General features: G+C 45.2%; 1 long non-coding RNA gene across 1 annotated transcript in view; it reads right to left on the minus strand.

The window, feature by feature from the left end:
- Positions 1-904: 904 nt before the first annotated feature.
- Positions 905-16,861, minus strand: part of LOC139082368 (uncharacterized) — a 47,312-nt gene continuing 31,355 nt past the window's right edge. Inside the window, exons 2-3 of the long non-coding RNA XR_011538290.1 lie at positions 2,095-2,152; positions 905-1,980 (exon numbers count right to left, since the gene is read on the minus strand). This is a non-coding gene — a long non-coding RNA (uncharacterized lncRNA). The remainder of the gene's footprint in view (positions 1,981-2,094; positions 2,153-16,861) is intronic.

Here is a 16,861-nt window from a genome sequence, read left to right on the forward strand (position 1 = left end):
AGCACCTACTCTATACCAGTTACTAAACTGCACTTCTAAGAGATGTAGCTAAAGAAATAAAAGTTTAAAAAACCCACTGTACGTATTATGCTTCCATATACTTATAAATTAATATGTGTATAAACCATTTCTCAAATTGTGTACAAGTGTTTCTCAAACCCCTAGCAGCAGCCATTGCCTTTGGGGAGAGAAAGCAGTGGGGGAATGAGACAGAGATCCGTGTACCCTTGGTACTTTTTAAGCTTGTTCACTATGCTGTGCATTAGGCTGAACCATATGAAATTACCAACATTCTGTCTCTTTTGACCCACAAAACAGCAATTTCATGGGGATGAAAGTTGAGTAAGAAAGGTCCTTTTCTTCATGGAGCTCATGGTCAAGAGCAAGAGGCAGACAGAGACTGAAAGCTCAGTTACCAAACATTTCTAAACGTCCAGCACTATGTTATTCTTTCAGCACTCATTACCTCACTTAACCAACACTGCAGTCCTACGAGGTAGGGACTTTTGTTTTTCAAAGGAGAAGACTGAGGTAGGATCACAGTTTGAACCCAGGCCATCTGTCATTAGATTCTGTCATTAGATTCCTAAGAAACAAGATAAATGAAGAGTTTAATAAGAATGCAACAAATGAAACAAAAGCACGCAGAAGCCTAAACCTAGCTTGGGACAGATAGAACCTTCTAGGACGAGATGATGCCTCAGAGGGTGATGCTTTAGATAGGGGTTAGCATGGGCAAAGGCGTGTAGGTGAGGAGAAGGGAGGCTCCCGCAAAGAACCCCAGGCAGTGGGATATCTCTGGGATGCATGCCTGAGGTTGGAATGGGGGAGGAGAAGCAGTGGCCTGGCTGCAGAGAACTTCATTTGTCAGCACTTGAGTGACCGTAGTGACAGGAAACATGTGTAAGATGCAGGGCGACTGAAGAGAGTTTAATGAAGGGACTATTACAAGGATGTGGGAGGGTTAAGGGAAACCATGAAGGGCTGATAAGACACCTGGGCTAGCAAATTAGCCAAGGAGCCATCACCTCCCCTAGGCCAGAAGGAGCAGAGGAAGAGACAATTACCAGAACCCAAGACAGAACAGCGGCTGTAGCTTTAACACTAGAGACCCCATCCCACCACCACTGGAGCTGGAGCCTTTGTTAGAAGAATCCATGGGTGGGAGACTGGAGAATAAATAATCTTAGCTTCTTTCTCCTCTTGCTCTCTGATATCCTTCTGGTGCCTCCCAATGGCCAAACCCAACCAGAAGCCAGAGGGCAAATGAGCCCAGCTGAGTCAGTCCGTGAGGTCAGTATTCTAGGTCAGAGAAGGGCGGAGAAAGGTGGCAAGTGGATCTGGAAAGAGAGATGGAGACTACCCAGCACTTCCAGGTTAAGGAGTTGCTATTTCATCCCATTAATGACAGGCACCATAGAAGGGTTTTAGGTAGGAGGCAACATGGTCAGCAACTTGCATGAGAAGGCTAAGGTTTAAAACATGAGCTCATCCAGCAGGGCTCCAGACATCTCGAGCAAGATAATGGTCTGCAGTGAGGAATTCTTCAAGATTTCCTTTACAGATACACACGTAAAAACAAAACTTCCAACTACATCAGGCTAAATGAAGGCCTCTTCGGTGAGAGTTGCTGGATTAGACTGAGAGAGGCTGGACACCAACAATATTTGTGTTTAGATTAATTGGATATTTTAATAGCACTCATTTTTATTTACTCAATTTGGCTTAGAAGAGGCTACTGTGGTCCTTTCTCAAGGCACTTCTGTAGGTTTTCCTGTTGAATTTTTCTCCCAGAGCCACTAAGCTTTGGCCACTTGCAAAGAGAGCTGAGGAAGGTGTTCTTATTCTACTTGATCAAGGTTTCCAAGGGCTGTGGTCTCTATTACTCATCTCTCCTATCTTGCACTAGAAATATCTTGGTCCTGCAGTTGGCTGGATCAACCAGGGAAGTCACATGCACGGTGGCTGGCTGAGAAGATGCTGAAAAACAAAACAAGAAACGTGGTCATTTGGGGAAGAGGATGAGGGTAAATGGGGCAGCAAAGAGCTGGTATTTCTTTTGAGAAGCAACATGGAGGAACAAAATGCACTCACTCCTTGGGTCCCAGCTCCACATTTCCCACTGGTATGGGCAAACCTCCATGACCTTCATCTGTAAAATGGAAATTCGTTCAATTAAAATTTAATTGCTCCCTGCAGCGTGCCACACATTGTTCAAGGCATTTACAGAACATCAGCAAACAATAATAATACCCCTTCTTCAGAAAGTTTGAAGGAGTTACTGAGGTAGTATATGTAGACTTACCTGGTGACAATCCATAAAAGGTGCTGAATCAGACGTAACTGCAGTGATGATGGTGTTCCTCATACATGGACCACAATGATACAAGAATGTGCCGAGAGGAGGAGAGTTAACAGAATGATCATTGGATGTCTCACTTGTCTGCTGGGCCATGAGCTCCATGAAGCCAGGGACCACATCTACCTCACTCATCTCTCTGAATCCCTAGCACAGTCCCTCACACATAAATATTTGGTTATTAATAAGAAATTATTCTCAATCAATTATTGCCAATTAAGTTACCAAATCCATTCAAAGTTTGGTGTTCTTCGTCTGTAAACACCCCCTGACCTAGAGTCCTGACAACTAGAGAAAGTACAAAGCGCTGGATACAATTCCTGGTCCACAGAGGTGCTCAGGAAACCCAATCAGTTCCTGCAGGCCACTTCCTATTTGTGGACTCAGCCCAGCTGAATTTGCTCACCTAGGGTTCATGAGCAGGAGAAGCTTCAGAGCTCCTCCAGTGGTTCCCCACGTGTATAGGAGAGGAATTAGGCATAGTGATGTGAAGGGATGTGCCCAGAGCCACTTGCTCAATAAGAGACAGAGCTCAGACTGGGCCAAGCTGGAGGAGGGATGCAAGAGACAGGCTGGTCAATGCCTTCAAGGTATGTCTCGTGTAATTAGGGAGATAAGACACTCACTGGTGAAAGAGTTAAGTCCATATAGCAGATTGAAGGTCAAGTGCTGATGGAATCTCAATCTTGGGGAGAAGAATGTGAACGGGAAGGCGGGAGAAGGCCATGTGGAGAAGCTGGGACTTCAGCTGGGCTTTGAGGGGAGTGAGTGGAGGAGATGGGGAGGGACTTACAACCAGAGGGAACAGCATGAGCTGCCCATGGCTATTCCATGGGGCAAATCATGGCATTCAGCCTGAAGAAAACCAGTACCTTAAGCCTGAGGGTGATGCTGGTCAAGTTGACTAATATTAAAGTAAATGAGTTTTAATGTTAAAAAAATAAGCTGGTGCAGAAATGAAAATTTGCTTTTCTCTCGAAGGAGAATTTTCCTGAACTTCCAGTCTGCTCTTGGTAAAGAGATTATGGAAAGTTTTTTCTTTAAGCAGTCTAGCAGAAGGGTAGGGATTTTCTGTTTTATCAAAGTTTCCTGTACTGTTTATCAAGTCTTTAATCACAGGTGTTAAAGTCTCACAGCTATTTAATCTTCTGGATTTTCCTAAAAATCGTTAATTGTCACTATCGTTAAAAGGATAACCAAACATTGTTTCAAAGGGACCTACAGTATTATACGAGTTAATGTTATTGATATAAGTGTTTTTAAAAAAATTATATAACATTCCTAAAATTCTGATCTGTCCTGGTTGTCAAGCATAATTCTGGTTATTATTTTAAGGTGTTGTATGTCACAAAATTAACCAAATTTCTTTGTCAATTTCCATTTTTGAGTCTTGTTGTTTGCAGACTTATTGTTTCACTCTGATGCTTTTTGCTTTTGCAAATATGTTTCATCTTCAGAGAGATTCATGGAAAGGATTCTCACACTTTTACTCTGGAATGCAGGTTTCTGATGAACTTTCTGATTATAAAACTGAACTGGGTAAGAAATTACAGGAATCTAATGAAGAAACTGGTGACCTCATAAATCTGCTAACAGAAGATTAAGATCAAGAATCGATTATACAGGAGTGTATTAACTGATGAGGATGATTATAATTTTTTATGACTGTTTGAAATATTGTTGATTTTTTGATATTTTGCTTTGTTTTCTCAGGTTTAAGGAAATCTTTTTCTCTTATGCTAACTATGACTTATAGCAACTTGGTGAAATTATACCTTTGTGAGCAGAACTGGAGACATTTTTCTCCCTACCTTATCCCTCCAGAATTTGGACACTTAGTGAGTGAGTGAGTATGGTTATTTCATGGCAATATAGTTATTTGCATAAGTTCAATAAGAATCTGTTCCCCTTATAACGGGACACAATTGGAAGCATTGGTAATATTACCAAGGCTTTGACTGGAATGTCATATCTGAGAGAAACATACAGACTCAGATATGACAGTACTGCATTTGAGGGATAGGGTTGACTTTCTGAAATAAAGCTGCTTGGAAATATTGGCCTGGTACATTGTTTACAGAGATTCCAGCACTCTTACCTGCTAAGTAAGGAAGCTCGCTTATCTGGCAGGTGCAAGGAACCTCGAAATATTTGGGGGGACCTGGAGAAGAGAGGAGCCCACCCAAATCTGTGGGTATTGCAGGCAAAATCTGATGGCAAGTCCTTGGCTTGGCTTTTCTGGCCTCAAGAGGCCTTTAAAGTCCAATCTGAGATTCCTCATAAAAAAATTCCAGGAGAGCAGATTTAAGAGCCTGCATGATCAATTGCTATTCTTGCTGCACTTATGTAAATAATTGGATCAAGTTTTATTGAAACTACACTTATTGTGCAAACCAGTTAGTCTTAATTTGGCTATCTTTGGTAAAAATGAAGGTGATTTTAGAGAGAAAAATTATGTTTCAGTAAAAAACTATAATACACATTTTTGGATATTAGATCCTAGTTCTGCTCATTGTCTTTGAGGGTTTTTTCCTACCTGTAAACTGGACTGGATCCTGGATTCTTCCTGTCTGAAATATCTGGCTACAAATCCCCAAAGTATTGTTTTCGATCTTTTCACTCATTTTCATTTGGAATCATTGAGAATTGAACCTGCCCTTTTTCCTGAAGCCTTGCAAACTAAAACTGAACAACTTGAAATAAATTTGAGATTCCTGTCTGTTGCTGTGTAAGCTGTAAGCCACTCAGAAAGATACCTGAATGCCTGATGACATCATCAGAGACATTTCAAGCTGCAAAAGATGCTTCAACTCTGACATCTAGAAATCTTGACTGGCTGCCCCGTGGGCTCAGGAACTGGTTTATAATTTGCTCCAACAATTAACCTTGTTTTTCTTTTTATTTCCATAGAAATACTATTAAATACCTGATGGCTTGCTTCCACAATATACGCCCAACTTTCAGAGCCCACCTGCATCACTGCCTTCTAAAATGGATTTAACTGAACTGATCTATTATCAGGGCTAAGAAATGTGTTCCGTGAGATGAAACAATCTACCACTCAGCTTCTGGACTATGAAACTTCTTAAAGTTTCAAAGGACTGTAAAACTTAAAAGTTTCAAAGGCAGGACTGGGGGAGACTGGAATTGGCCACTGCAAGATAGGTCCCTTTGGCATGAGGATTATTTGGGGCTGGTTACTTTTAAAAACTGCAGACATGAGAGAAATTCTGAAAAGCAGAATTTAACCCTTTGTGAAGAGACATTTACCTTTGTGAAGGAAATCTCTATCTGTAAAGATGTCTCCCTCTCTGTACCAGGAAGAAGGGGGGGTGACCTTATCTCTAGAAACTCTTATCAATGCAGAAGGCAAGGATTTAAATCTGCATAATAACCTTCCTCTTTTTTACTGTGCTTTTCTGGTAATCTCCCACAACTGACTCCCCCAACCCCCAACATCCTCCTTTGTCTTTAGTTGAGGATGGTATTTAAGGGGAGAGCTTCCACCATTTGGCGAGTTGCTCAGTTTGCCTTAGCCTCTCCTACGTATACATGTTATAAAGCTTTGTTTAATTTTCTCCTGTTATTCTGTCTAATGTGAATTTAATTCATTGTCCAGCCCGAAGGACGTAGAGTGGGTAAAGGAAATGTCTTCCTCCCCTACAACACCCAACCCTGCTGTTCTGTACTGCAAATGAAGTGGGAAAGTTGGGACTCTGGTCCAAGGAGGACATAACATGACTCAGGATATCTCACTCCTTCGAGGTGGTCACCTGCTCTAAGCAGCAGAGTTTGGCTGTGCATTGCAGACCAACCGCCCTGAGGCCATCACAGAGCCAAGGCCACTGCCCCACTGTATTAATCACATTTCTTTCTATATTTTCTGATGCTTTGTCATCATGGGGCCTTGCTGACTCAAGAGAGACTGCCATTCCCATGGCTAGCCAATTTCTAGAGATAGTAAAGGACCCCCGTGCAAATGCTCCTTTCACATGCAAACCAACCCATCCAAAGCCCACAGTCCAAACACCTCCTTTACTGGGCTCTCACAGGGTGTTATGCTCCAGGCCAATATTCCCCTGCCCTTATCACCCCAGATCCAGGTCCTAGACAACTCAGGACAGCCCCTACACCCAGAGCCTGCTGAAATTATTCAGCCTAGCCAATTCTAAGCCTGCTTACCCTGCCTCATTTGTTGCTTCCACAGAAACCACAGTACAGGCTCTTGCCATGTTTTCTCCCCCTCTCTCTGCCTCCTGACTGACTCTGATGCTTCTCTGTGTGCCATGATGTGCCCCTTCCTCTTGGGAATTGTCAGTAACAAACTATCTTTTCAAGGGCTGTCATCTCCTGTGTCCTTGGGCCTCACTGTATCTGAACAATAATGAAACCCACATTTTAAAACACCCACCTTGGGCAGAAGGCTGGAAGTGGTTGGGCTATGTTTGGAAATTGCTTAGCTTTGTCTTAGACCGGGACAAAGGGTCTTTGCCTGCTCTCAGTCTTTGGATGTCCTGAAGCTTCTGTTTCTGTGGGATTAACAGAATCAAAGAAAGGCCTAGGGCAGAGAGGTGAGTCGTTGACAATTTGGCAGGTCCTGAAACACAGAGAATTAACACTTGTAAGGGTTTCTCATGTGTCTCTGCTCTGCAGTGAAGTTTGTCAGAATCCAAAGCCTATGTACATTCTCTCCATAAAATCCCACAGCCTTCTGAAATTGAGGTGTCTACAACACAGGTCAAAGAGCAGCAAGATCTGTGTCGGAAGACCCCACTCTTCCTCCTGTGTGTCTCCTTTATTCTCACACTACTGCCACACTCACAACACATCTGATGCCAGAAGTGTGGGTTTTCCACACACCAAGCAGTTTGGCGAAACCAACTGGGTGTCCCACAATTTAACTCAGTTCTGACACTATCCACCTGGAGACAGCATCAGACCCCACAGGTTGAGGGCTCAGCCCCCTAGGCTGCCCCTCACTTCAGATGCCAATCACAAGTAGTACGTCTCCAGGTTGGTTACTCACAACTTCTGTCGCACTTGGCTACAAACTGGAGGTTCCCACGACCCCCTCCTCAGATGTGACTAATATGCTGGAGCAGCTCACAGAACTCAGGGAAACACTTATGTTTACCAGTTTATTAAAGGATATGTTAAAGAATATGGATGAGGGGCCGCCTCTGTCCTGTAGTGATTGAGGCCGGCACATTCCACTTCAGCAGCCTGTGTTCATAGGTTCAGATCCCAGGCGCAGACCTACACCACTAGTCAAGCCATTCTGTAGTGGCAATCCACATACAAAACAGAGGAGGATTGGCACAGATGTTAGTTCAGGGCTACTCTTCCTCAAGAGAAAAAAAAAGCCTCTCAGTTTGAAAACCCCCCACACACACACAAAAAAGAAGAGGAATATGGATGAACACGCAGATAATGAAATACGTAGGGCGAAGTCTGGGAAGGTCCCCAGCAGGAGCTTCTGTTCCCATGGAGCTGGGAGGCATCATCCTCCCAGTATGTGGATGTGTTCACCAACCTGGAAGCTCTCCAAAGCCTGTACTTTTGGGACTTTCATGGAGGCTTCATCGTGTAGACATGATCAATCATTAATTCCATTTCCAGCCCATCTCCCCTCTCTGGAGAACGAGATTAGGGCTGAAAATTCGAAGCTCCTAATTATGGCTTGGTTTTCCAGATGACCAGCCCTCATCCAGGAGCCCACCCAGAGTTACCTTATTAGACCAAAAGACACTCCTATCACCTAGGAAATTCCAAAGGATTTAGGAGCCCTGCATCAGGAACTGGGGTCAAAAGCCAAAATTTTGACCAAAAGATGCTCCTAATGCTCTTATCACTCAGGAAATCACAGGGAGCTCTGTGCCAGGGACTGGGGGCAGAGACCAATATACATATATTCTATTATCTTACAAGATCCGACCTATGAAATTTGCATCCTTTTGAATAAATATATTTGAAAATAGAGTACATACATCCCTGCTTTCTTAAGTGAAGTTACTTCAGAGGTGACACAGCAGGTCATATAACAAACATCCAAGATAAGAATACTTACGCTCTTAGTGAAGGCCTGAAGCATGTTCTCACCTGTCAGAAGAATACGTGAGCTTTCGTATCCAGATAATACCTATTTTGATAGTTTGAGTCATTTGTTTTATTTTTTTCTAGCTTTTTGGAAAGTTACAGTGATCCTAATTTTTATTGGTATAATTAAGAGTCAGATGTCTTTAGTGACTCCCCCATCCTCCTTTACAGATGGGGCAAATAAGGTTTAAAGAAGCTAAGTGCCAAAAGATTGATGGATAGAAAATAATGGAGCTGGGATTAGAAACCAGGCTGCCAAAGCCTAATTTCTTCATCTCACGTCTGTACTGAACTAACATGGTCAGGTTTGTGACTTGTGGCAACTGGCATGTTGCTGAGTTTTCCCTAAAGCACTGCTCATCCGTAATGCTGGTGGAATGAAACGAAATGCCGCAAAATTTAGAGAGTAGCGGAGTCAAGCTGCAACTAGTAGATTCTATGATACACTTCCAGATACGACACCTTATCATCACTCATTTAGGGAGAGTGTACTCCACAGACATTTCCCTGCGGGAGAATTTCGCCAACTCTGAGAGCGTTTATCCTGCTTTTTGTTGCTTTGTTTTATTTTCCCAAATGTCACGCATAGCAGTTTTTCACCAGCACTGCCTAACAAAGAGCTTGTCTCAGTGAGAATCCAGGGCCTGCCTGGTTGGAGTTTTGGAGTTGAGAGACCCAGAGCTGTGCAAACCTTTGCCTCAGCGCTTCTACCTCAGCAGTCTTTCAGAGTGACTGATCTCGAACTCACTTCGCCTCTTCAGCACAGCAGATTTGGTTCATAACCGGTAAGACCACCCCACTTTCTAGTGTACTGAGATTTGGTTGTGGGGCTAGAGGGCTGAGTTCTATTCCCAGACCTGCTACTTAGGAGCTGTGTGACCATGGGCAAGTCATCCAATCTCTGTGAACCTTAATTTCAGTCAACTCACTCAGAAGCTCCTGCTAAGTACCAGGCCCCAGGCTAGGGCCCACAGTGTAGACGTCAAGAGTATAGGTTTTGGAGCCAGACAGACCTGGGTTCACATTCCAGCCCATCGCCTTCCTAACCGACCTGTGGCCTCAGGACAGCCACTTACCTTCTCTAATCTAATATCAGCCAGCATCCTGAGACGGCATGCCTTCTCCATCACCCAACAAGAGTGGAGTAGGCATATACCACATATCAGGTCTCCAGCCCCAGGTCAAGTGAAGAGCAAACAAAGCAATCCCAGACACGGGGCAGTGTTACCACAGCAGGCAGCATGAGTCGCTGACACACACTAACCCAGCTACCCTCACAGCACCTATGAGGTAGGCACGCTCACTATCCCTGGCCCGCAGCCAGGAAATTGGGTTGTAGAGAGGTTAAACAACTGGCCTAAGGTCACACAGCTACTAAGTGGCCGAGCCAGGATTCAAAACCAGCCAGTCCAGCTCCAGAGTTGTGGCCCATGGCCCTGCACAGTTTTAGGCTCTCCAGTGACCCTCCCACAACTTCAGCCACAGCTTCCTGTCTACTATCTGCCACCACTCTTGTCCCTTTCAGTGGTCTTTCCACCCAATTCTCTGCCCGTGTGCCTCCTTGCATACAACCCTCCAACGGTTCCCCATTAGCTTCAGGATCAAGACCAGACTCCCCATCAGAACCTAAAAGCCAACAAGTCCTGCCCTCGAACAACTTCTGCAGGCTCAGATCTCATTAAGACACACTCTCCCCACAACTACCACCCCCTGCACATGCCCAGCACATGACATCATCCCAGGACCTTGAACTTCTGTGCTTTTCCTTACTCTGCTCCCTCGGCTGTCCTCCTCTCCTCCCCTCCGCCCACACCAGGCCACCATGCCCAATTTAATTTTCTATTTTTGGGGTGAGGAAGATTGGCCCTGAGCTGAAATCTGTTGCCAATCTTTCTCTTTTTGCTTGAGGAAGATTGTCACAGACCTAACATCTGTGCCAATCTTCCTCTGTTTTGTATATGGGACACCTCCACAGCATGGCCTGATGAGCAAACCCACAAACCCCGAACTACTGAAGCAGAGCATGCAAACTTAACCACCATGTCACCAGGCCAGCTCCCCCAGTTCATTTTTTAACATAACGCTTACTAGGATTTTCTTTTTAATACAGAGATGTCAAAACAAAAAAAAAAACAAAAACAATAATGAAAAACAAACCTCCACTACCTGTTGGGATGTATTTATACATATATCAAAAGTAATACATTCCCGGGGTGTATCTGTCTATTATGGCTGCCATCACAAAGTACCACAGACTGCGTAGGTTGAACAATAGAAATTATTTTCACACAGTTCTGGAGGCTAGAAGTCTGAGATCAAGGTGTCAGCAGGGTTGGTTTCTTCGGAGACCTCTCTCCTTGGCTTGTAGGTGGCCGTGTTCTCCCCGCATCTCCTGCGTGTGTCCGTGTCCCCTGTGTCCGTCTCCACCCAAATCTCTTCTTACAAAGAAGACAGTCATGTTGGATTAGGGCCCATCCATATGACCCCATTTTCACTTAATCACCTCTTTAAAGACCCTATCCCTAAATACAGTCACATTTTGAGGTGCGGAAGATTAAGACGTCAACATATGAAATTTGTAGGGGACACAACTCAGCCCATAACACATGGTTAGACAATTCCAGAGGAAGAGAAGATACAAATAATAACAATGCATTTTTCTGTTTCCCATGGCTTTCCCCAGAGGAAACCACTATGAACATTTTCTTGGGATTCCCACCCACCTAATTTATATGCACAGACCAGCATATCAACCTCTCCTTCTCATTAAACCATTTAGAGAAATAGGATCATAATTTCCAGGGTTTTGCATCTTGCTTTTCCCACCTAATAATATAGCTTGGTTGTCTTTCCACAGCAACATGTACAAATCTGCCTCACTCTTTATGGGCGACTGCACACTCCAGCAGAAGGAGGAACTGACTCTATCGAACTGGCCCCTGAGGATGCATGCTTTGGTTGTTTCCTATGCTTTCACTGTTACAATGACAGGGAACACCATTACACGTGCATCTGGGCAAACTTTTGCGAGGAAATCCACAGGCTAAATTCCTATCAGATTGATTGCTGGGCCAAAGGATATTTGCAGCCTTCATTTTGGTGGGTTGTGCCAAATCTCCACCTATGAAAAGCACCCCGGTGTATGCTCCCACCAAAAGTGGATGAGAGAGCCCACTCTAATGGGTGGCAACTCATCTTAGAAACATAGTTTCAAACTCTTCGTAATTTCTCTGTTGAGTCTTGATCCCTCCAGGCAAGTTGAACAGTGGCTCTCTTCAGATCTCCCGAAAGCCCTCTGTCTCTGTTATGGTACCCACAACAGCTTCCTGCACGCGTTTATATAGCTATAAATTCCTTAAGAGCAGAGAAAAGCCGCCTTCACCTCTGTAGGCCCATACCTGGATCATAGCAGGTGCTCATTAAAGTTGACTGAATTGTGGACTGACTCCTGGGGTTCCTAATCTTACCATCCTACAAGTCTAGGCTGGGGATAGTGTTTTATTCTCCTGTGTCGCTAGGCCTGAGCACAGCACCTGACACAGATTCGGTATTCCAGAAAGAGTTCTGGGATGGAGCATGTTCCCAGGAAGCCAGCTCAACCATGATGGACTAATTCTGCTTGTTTCTACAGTTGTCCCCTCTGCCCCTTGAGGGAGACAGAGAGAGAGGGAGGGAGAGGAAGCACCATGTTTATATCCATGTATGGATGTGTAGATGCTCGGAAAATAATCTGAAGTACACACTAGGACTGCCCCCCAATAATTCCATAGTCCAGGCAAGAGTACACATGGGGTCCCATGTCCCATATGTTTAAATATGTAGAAATCATAGATCAAATTGGGAAACTATTAAATAAAATACGTTCTATTCATCCTCTAACAAGTATGCTTTTCTATGGCTTAGAAGGTCAGGAGGAAATGTAGAGTTCTTGGGCTCCTCAGAGCTCAAAGCTGGAGAACAGAAGCATGAAGACAGGAGGGAGTTGTCCCCGCTTCACCACCACCATCCAGCTCCTGCTCCACTCCCAGGGCCCAGCCCCCAGCCCTCGGTCCTCAGTCTGTCCCCTCTCTTCTCACCCACAGCTCCCACCCCTTGGCATGAGGAGCCTCAGGTGCACACATGTGAACATCCCAGCCTGCGCATCGCAGTCCTGTCCTGGCGGCACACACACCAGCAGCATGGCCTACCCTGCGAGAACAGGCCCATGCAGGTGGAGAAGTGGGCTGGGGACATTTGGGCAATGACTTCTGGGTCTTGGGTGTCCCACAGGTCTAGAAGGAGGGTGGACACTAGCTCTTAGTGGACAAAGCCCCTTTGCCCCACACACTCCTCACCTGGTAGAGAGAGGCTGGGCCTCAGGGGGATGAGGCAGGGTGTTACCTTCCTGCGGCTGCTGTAACAACTTATCACAAACTTAATAGCTAAACACAAGACAAATGTATTCTCTTACAGTTCTGGAGGTCAGAGGTCCAAAACAGGTCTCACCGGTTAAAACAAGGCTTCAGGAGGGCTGCGTTCCTTTCCGGAAGCCCCAGGGGAGAACCTGTTCCCTTGCCTTTTTCCTCATCTGGAGGCTGCTCACCTTCCTTGGCTCATGATGCCCTTCCTCCATCTTTAAAGCCAGCCTCGGTGCATCTCTTCCACAGTCACATTTCCCTCTGACCACGGCTGGGAGGGATTCTTGCCTTTTAAGGGGTCATGTGATTAGATTGGGCTCATCTGGACAATCCAGGATACTCTCCCAACTTCATCTTCTTAACCTTAATCACATCTACAAAGTCCCTTTGCCACGTAAGACAACATATTCACAGGTTCTAGACATTAGGACACAGCCATCTTGGGGAAGGGGTGATGTTATTCCGCCTGCCACGGGCAGGGACCCATCTTGGTTCTGAAGGGGAGCAGAATTTGTCACCCCAAAATGTGTCTCTTTAGCATGAGGATTATTTCAGGCTGATTATTTTTAAGAAACAAAAGACTCAAGAAGAGCTTTTACTGCCTAAAACCATCTGGATAAAGGACCTATGCCAGGGAGAAAGCTATCACCAGACACGTCTACAAAGAATATGAGCTAGGTGTGGTCAACAGAGAGAAATTTAGCAAGGCCAGTTTGATCAAAGTCCTCTCTGTGTCCCATTGTCTCTGCATAGCATGGCAAATGTTTATTTACCACGCATTGGCTTTTCCATCTTCCCAAGAATTGTCTTCCTTCCTTTTGAAGTCCAACTCCTACCCACTTCTATTCAGCTCAGAATAGCATACACACCTCATTTTGCTTGACAGTCTCTGGAATCTCTCAGTGCTTATGTGGATTCCCCATATGTACAAAATTTAATTTGATTTTCTCCTGTTAATCTGTCTCATGTCAATTTCATTCTTAGACCAACCTGAAGAACTTAGAAGGGTAGGGGGCAGATTGTCCCCCTTCCTCCCTGACAAAGACAAAGCAAAGCAAGGCCCAAAATTCTAAAAATAGCCCACTGTTTCCACTGTGATCTGGAGACTTCTGGGAGGTTCCTGAGATCCTTTCAGAGGTTCACAAAGTCAAAACTATTATCTTAATACAGTAAGATGCTATGTGCTTTTCAGTCACTTCCTCGGGAGTGGACACTGGCGGTTTCCAGAGGCTGCAGGCGTTTCACGACAGAGTGAACGCAGCAGCGGTCAGCAGAACCAGCTGGCTTCCCCAAGCCAGACGCGAAAGAGATTTGTAAAAATGTGAAAAATGCCACTCTTCTAATTATTTTCCAAAATACAGTTATTTTTCATAAAAATGTTTCAGTTAACATGTCAAGAGTCTATTATTCTTTTTAAATAACAGTTTTAAACTTTCTCAGTTTTAATTTCTAATACAGTAAATATTGATAGTCATAACTCACAGAAACAAAAGCTTCTAGAGCTTCTCAATAATTTTCAAGAGTGTAAAGGGGTCCTGAGGACAAAATTTTTGAGACCACAGTGCCTGGCAGTCAAGAGGGCAGGGTTACTTCCCACCCAAAGGGACTCGGTAAGGACTGGATGGTCCTGGCTTGTCCAGCAGGGCTAGAGTCTGGGCTGGGGCGGTGGGGGAGGGGGGCGACAAGTGAGCAAAGGAGGCAGGAGGGTCTCCCAACACACCTGCCAAGGAAAGCCCCCAGTGCGTAAAGAAAGGTGAGCCTGCTGCCATGGTGTTTTAGAGATCCCACTCTCTCGGCCCTCAGAATAGTCTGGAGGGAGTGGGCAGTGAGGCCCCTTCCTAAATTTCTGACTTGCTGATTCAGTGATGTAAAGAATTCTAGAGAAGCAGGTTTGAATCGAAGGACGCAGAGTGTGGTCTGAGGTGTGTGTGGGCTTCTTGTTACCACGTACAATGGAGAAAATTGGTTTCAAGTCGCTAAGCAAATCTGGGATATATAAGAAGATGCTTAAGAGAGTACCTCTTAAAAGTTCTCATCACAAGAGAAAAAAATGTGGAACTATTTGTAGTGGTGGATGTTATCTAGCCTTATTGTGGTGATCATTTTACAATATATACAAATACTGAATCATCATGTATACCTGAAACAAACATAATGTTATAAGCCAATTATATTTCAATTAAAAAAAGAAGAGCCTTTATTAACGGAATTTTTTTTTAAAAAGTACAGGATAGTGATTTCAGTCCTTTGGAAGCAAAGGGCTGTGGACCGGAAGCCTGACTTTGCCGCTTACTGGCTGTAGTGGGTGGGCAGTTCTTTAACCTCTCTGGGCCTCAGTTTTCTCATCTATAAAATGAGAATTAAAAATAGCCCCTACTAGGAAGATTGGCAACAGACGTTAGCTCGGGGCCAATCTTCCTCATCAAAAAATAAATAAATAAATAAAAATAGCACCCCTACTTCTTAGGGTTGTTGTGAGAATCCAACCAGCAGGAAGCATGTAAAATACTTAACACAATGTGTTAATAAACTGTCTTTTTTATGGAGGTGTGGGGAGAGGGAGTGGTGGGAAGTTCTTTTTGGAGGTGGCCATCTCTCGGTCTGGAAACTTTTATCATTCCTTTTAAATTTACTTTCCCTCTCCCACCCGGGACAGACTTAGTCACCCACTTGGCAGCCGCAGCCTTGGTTGTTCACACGCTTGCCTCATCTCACCTGGGCAAGGAAAACTGCCCCTGGGCTGTTCGGAACCGGGGCCGAGGGGCGGCGCCCCAGACCCACCAGCCCTGCCCCTCCCGCGCCCGCTCCAGCCCCACCGCCTGATGTCGCCCGATGTGCGCGGGGCCAATCAGCGCGGCCGCCGCCCTCGGCAGGTACCTGGCTGGCCCCTGCTCCAGAGAGCCCCGCGGGCCAAGGAGGAGGCAGGAGGCGGGAGTTCCAGCCGCGCTTCCATCACCTGCGCTGGCTCACCCAGCCTTCCTGGAGCCTGACCCCCGCCCTGGCTGTCATCTCGCCCAGCTCGCCCATCCCACTTCTTTTGTCGGCCCCCTCCCGTTAAAGACAGTTACCTTGATTCCTAAGAGGGAAGGGGGGGTGGGAGAGGAAGGGGGCCACCAGCAGGAGGGCATTTCTTACAAGTTTGGTCTTGAGCCAGCTTTTTAATTTTTTTCCCTGAGACCCAAACAGGCTTTTTCCACTCTGCTGGGAAACATTGTCACAGGGAGGCAACTGTACAGAAGAGGAAATGGAAACCTGGGGAAATCGGCTGGTTCTAAGAAGAGACAGTGGGAGGAGGGTGTCATGGGCAAGGTCCCCAAGGTGTGACTGCCAGGCCACCCCACCCACTTCCACCATGAGTTTCCTTAGGGCCGAGCACTTCATCTGACTCTGAGCCCTCCTTTAAGATGATTCTGGGGCAAAGACATGTCTCTGGTATATAATACCAGTAATGAATTGCGATCTCTTGAGTATTTATAAAATGGCATGCGTCCTGCTAAAATGCATTTTACATTGTTACCTCATTTCATCTTTTCTCCTGGGAGGTTTGTTTCATTGCCCCCAATTAGCAGATGAAAAAACCAAGGTCCAGGGAAGGTGATTTCCACAACAGTGACAGAGCTGGGAAGCCACGCTCTGTAACCCCTCTGCTTTTCTTCATCTTTTACTCCATAACGGATCGGTTGACATCAGCTGAGAGTCAGAAAAGGACATAGTAGTTTCCTGGGCAAAGGTCAACCACAGGGCAGGGAAAACATCCATTCAATGGTGACCATCCAGCCCATTTTGTCTTCACAGCAGCAATCCCATGATTTATTTATTCATTCATTCAACAAACGTGTGTTGAGTCCTTCTGAGCCAGGCACTGTGTTAAGGCAAGTGCAACAAGCAAACATAAATCCCTGCACTCATGAGCTGACATTCTAGTGGGGTAGGGGGAGAGAGGCAATAGGCAACAAATGTAAGAAAATAATAGTTTAATTATACGGTAGAACAAGTGTGGTGAGAAAAA

This window comes from Equus przewalskii, chromosome 3 (genome assembly GCF_037783145.1).
Source record: "Equus przewalskii isolate Varuska chromosome 3, EquPr2, whole genome shotgun sequence".
Lineage (NCBI taxonomy): Eukaryota > Metazoa > Chordata > Mammalia > Perissodactyla > Equidae > Equus > Equus przewalskii.